The sequence below is a fragment of the Microcaecilia unicolor genome, chromosome 5, assembly GCF_901765095.1.
Source record: "Microcaecilia unicolor chromosome 5, aMicUni1.1, whole genome shotgun sequence".
Lineage (NCBI taxonomy): Eukaryota > Metazoa > Chordata > Amphibia > Gymnophiona > Siphonopidae > Microcaecilia > Microcaecilia unicolor.
In genome coordinates this window covers 136,206,156-136,211,135 of record NC_044035.1, presented here as the reverse complement: position 1 = coordinate 136,211,135, position 4,980 = coordinate 136,206,156, and positions in this window count along the sequence as shown.

The window sequence follows — 4,980 nt, the reverse complement described above, 5'->3', positions numbered from 1 at the left end:
CTCCAGGATACTCAATGGTTCTGCTTGTTCTTGCCAAGGATCCATGCAAAACTCATTCTTCCCAACAGCACTTGCAGCCCAGCCCCTTCTTCTTCTGTGACTAGAACAGCCTTCCCTTTGGTTGGATCCTACCACAGTGTTTGCACTGTGAAGGGAGAGGATCAGAGAGCTATAGAGGGCTAAACTCTGAAAAACATCCAAATACTGTAGCCATCCTTCTAGCTTTCAGACAGATCTGTAGAATCCTGGAAAAAATCCAGACAGCGATCTAGTCTCCTGAGTACTGAGCATATCTGTAATGGCCCTTTTAAACTTTGAAATGCTGGAGAATGGGGAATGTAGGGGATAGGATACCCAGAGGTGTGGCAGATAATGCTCTGGCTGACTACTGCCTTTCTCTAGCATCTGCTTTCTGAGGGAAGCAAGGGTGGGTGAATGGTGTTGTGCGGTATATATATGTGTGTGTGTATGTGATATACTCCTTCACTCTTAAACCTCCTATGCACCCTTGCTTCTCTCCCTGTTCCACAGAATCTTACTCCGTTATTTTACCCTCCCCCTCTGTTCTCTCATTCTATCATCTTCCCCCTTTGTTTCATTTTCCCAACATACCTGTCTCCATGCCTTCAGTCTCAGAAACTGGGAGTACCAGCAAAAACATCCCACTCCTACCCACTCTCACCTTATTCCTGCAGTCACTGCTGCTTTTCTGGCAGAGGAAAAGAGGATCTGAACAACACAAAAGCTTAGTATGGAGGGATACAGAAGCAGGAACCTCCGAGACTGAGACCTGACTGTTCACAGCCTTACAGCAGGCCCCACTGTTGAGAAGTCCATAGGGACGAAGGTTTTCTCTGAAGCCATGGCATCCTTTCTTGTCCTTTCACCAGAATCAAGAGTTAACCCTTTTCCTACTCTTTTGAAGTTTGCCTATTATATATTATCAAATACTGCAGCATTTTTTTTGATAGAGAAACTTTACCATGATAGTCCAATTATTATTGTATTCATTTCTCCTGGGAAGCTCTTTGCTTCAGAATGTCATGGTAAGATTGACAGCAAGAGGCAGAAATGAACAATTGACTGGTGCACTTTTCATTCCCTTACGATTTTGTACCAGAACTGTGCAAAAATCAAACACACATGCAGCAGTGAAGCTCAGAACAGATAATTGGTCCTTGTGATGCATAGATCGGTTAATCCATTTACTGCAGTGGGTCTCTCTGTGCATTAGACTAGATGAGCTGTGTATGAACCTTGAGAAACTCTCAGTATGGAGTGAAACGGTTATTGTAGTGCATACTAAATGCAAATTGCTGCTCTCTTGATTGCAGTTTATAATGGTTATCTCATCCATGACGTGTTTGGGCTCCTGTTTGGTGAATAATTGAAAAAGGTTTGATGCTAGTAATGAGGATAGACAGAACATTTTTGCTGATACCAGAACGTCCAATGGGCTTGACTTTATCAGCTATTGATTTCTGAGCCATCAAAGTGCTGTTTCGGTCTGTGGGTGTCTGTGAGTTCATGTGCATGTGTGTGCAAATTTGTGTCTCTCTGCCCTTTCTCCCAAGCTCCTACACACATTCTCAGATCAGCAGCTCATGGGGAAGGAATATGCAGTTTCTTGCTTGCATTAGGGTGGAGACCATGCAGAGAAAAGAAGCATAATGCTTTAATTGTTAGGACAGAGGAGTACCGGATCAATTTACAGTGTGGCAATAACTCTAATTTGTAGAGCAAATGCTTATACAGCACATTTGCTCTGTACCATCAGGTGTTTCATAGTGCTTAGATTTATGCATTGAGAACAGGGTCATACATTTCTTACAACTATTCAAGCTGTTGTCCAAGAAGCAAGCACTTGATTTAAAGAGACACTGCATAATGCAAAGCTAAAGACAAGAGGGACATGAGAAGTTCACTATTTCTCATCATAAACATACACTTCTGCCCAGCATCTGGGAGTTTATTGGATTATGATTGCAAATTGAGTTAGAGTGAGCCGGAAAAATTGATAAAAATAATCAGGTCCACAATATAGCAACTTAAACCTCAAACAGTGCTGGGTACTGTTCATGTGCTGCTTCTTGCTCTGAAACTAATCTTACTATCTTCACTGCTGGAAACTATTGACATAAAATTATAGACAAAGATGCGAACCAGCTGGGCTGTCTCTTCCATGTGTAGTTAAGAATGCTGTTAACATGCACTGAACACCCTTAAGTTATATTAGGACTTCAAATAACATCATTGAATGATGTAACTGAAGGTCAATGTTGGAATTATTGGAAGAAAATGAGTATTTTGCACACCAGGCAAAGACCTCAAATCAAGATATCAACCCATTAAAACTCATCCAGATTAAAGCAGAGAACTCTCATTGAAAGCATCTCAACAGGGCTTTTTGTTTTTTTAAACATCACGCTCTCTCTCCTCTCTCATAGGTCATTCACTACAAATCGGGAAAGGATTTTTCCATTTGCAGGCCCTTATATTTGGAATAAGCTTCCACTGGATCTGAAGGAGGAGACTAATATTTTATTTAGGAAGCCTCTAAAAACATTATTTCAAGACAGTTTTGCATTATAAGCGATTGATTTTAATTGTTTTATGATTACTGATGTTATTATTGTAATCTGCTTTGATGCTTTGCAAACAGCAGAATATCAAATTAATAAATCCAATCAAATTCAAAATAATCTTGTCAAAACCAGGATAATATCATAATGGCAAAGTCCAAAGAGGCTGTAACCATAAACTTTCAAATATGGACCCTGGTGGACTATATTTTAGCTTAATCCAAAGCCTGTGTCAAGGGCAACTTCTGGATTATCTTTTGCTGTAATATTCTTCACCAGAAGCTTGTTTATGGAACTTCTCAATAAAATGACCCTGTTCCTATAAAATGGAAACATTAGTGATCTTTGGGTATCCTTGATGCAAGTTAAATCTGCTTTGGGTGCAACGTAATTGGATATCTCATACTGATTAGTAGTTTGGGTAAAACAGCAATAAGGGAAACTCTTATTGGCTATAGGTTTGAATGAAAAGCACGAGGGGTATTGTACATTAAGGACTAAATTCAGTAAATGGCACCCAAATTTGGGTGCTGAAAAAAATGAGCAGTAAGTGCTATTCTATAAATGGCACTCCAAGTTGGATGATGTTTATAGATTAGCACTGGAATCAGCACCCAATTTTGGGTGCTAGGATTTACCCCAACTGAAACTTGGTGTAAATCTTCGGGCCTAAATTAGGTGCAGATCTCCTGAATTATGTAATACTTCACACATCTTTAGTGAACGCCCCTGACCCACCTATATTTCTCCCATGGCCATAGCCGCCGAGAGGGGGGGGCAGGGTGACAAAATTCTCTGGGCCCGGCGCCGCAGTCCCACCCTCCCTCCGTCGTCAACCGTCTGCCACTGGGCCGGGCCCCCTGCATTCAAATCACAACACCTCTCGCCTCTGTGTGAAAGCGCTGCAGGCAGCAGGGCAGCAGATTGCCTCCTTTCAGGCCTCCTTTCTTCCCTGTGTCCCACCCTCATCTGATGTAAGTTCCATGAGGGCGGGACACAAGGAGGGAAGGAGTGCCGAAGGGAGGCAATCTGCTGCCCTGCTGCCTGCAGCGCTTTCACACAGAGGTGAGAGGCACTTTGATTTTAATGCAGGGGGCCCGGCCCACTGATGGACAGAGGGGGGAGCAGCGGCAACCTCAGGGGGAGTGGAGGGGAGAGCAGCAGCAGTGACCTCGGGGGGTGGCAGGGGCAGGGCCCCGGGCCCCCGGGCACCCGGGGGCAGCATTGCCCTGAGCTCAGCCCAGTCTCTCAGAGACCCTGCCCATGGCCACACCTCCTTTTCAGTTACACACTAAGGGGCCATTTTACTAAGGCACGTAGGCACCTACGTGCGTCCAACGTGTGCCAATTTGGAACTAGCGCCTGGCTACCGCATGCCCCGGGTGGTAGTTCCATTTATTACGCCCGTCAGAAAATATTTTGTATTTTCTACTGTGTGGCACTAACCAGGCAGTAATCGGCAGTGTATGTGAGCTGATGATTACTGCCTGGTTAATGTGTGAGGCCTTACCGCTAAGTCAATGGGTGGCAGTAAGGTCTCAGGCCCAAAATAGACATGCGCCAATTTTTATTTTGCCGCACATCCATTTTTTGCTAAAAAAAGACCTTTTTTGCAGACGTGCAGAAAAATGAACCTGCACACATCCAATACACCTGCCAACACCAGCACAGGGAATTTCTCGGTGCACCTTAGCAAAAAGACCCTTAACGGGCCCTTTTACTAAGCAGCGGTAGGGCTAACGCACAGGTAGTGTGCCCCAAATTGGCACTACTGCTGGGCTAGTGTGGGACGTTCCTGGCAGTAATCGGCAGTGCGGTCACATTTGTGTGCACTGCCTGATTACCGCACATGAGCCCTTGCCGCTAAGTCAATGGGTGGCAGTAAGGGCTCAGGCAGTAAATAGCTACGTACTACTTTTAATTTTAGTGCATGGCCATTTACCTTGCCATAAAAAGCCCTTTTCCCAGGTGTGGTAAAAAATGGCCCAGCGCATGCCAATTTCATACATCCAGACTACCGCAGCGTAGTTAAAGGGCCCCTAAAGAATTTACATGCATATCTTTATAGAATAGCACCTAGCAAGAAGCACGTGTAAATTCTAATTGGTACCATTTAATGCAATAATTGATTATTAGTGACCAATTATTGACGCTAATTGGCTTGTTAATTAAACTGCACACATAAATTGGTCACGTGCCCAAATTTGCACATGCAATTTTGAGCGCCAGTTATATAATTTGGGGGTAAAGGCACATTTGAATTGTGAATGCTATTTATCACCTGCTTACACTTTTAACATAAACAGCAGCTATATGTTAAGTGAAAGTATTTCTTTTATTTGCAATTGTGATTGTTTTGCTTCTTTTGAACTGTCTTAAACTTGACAGGAGGTGTGGA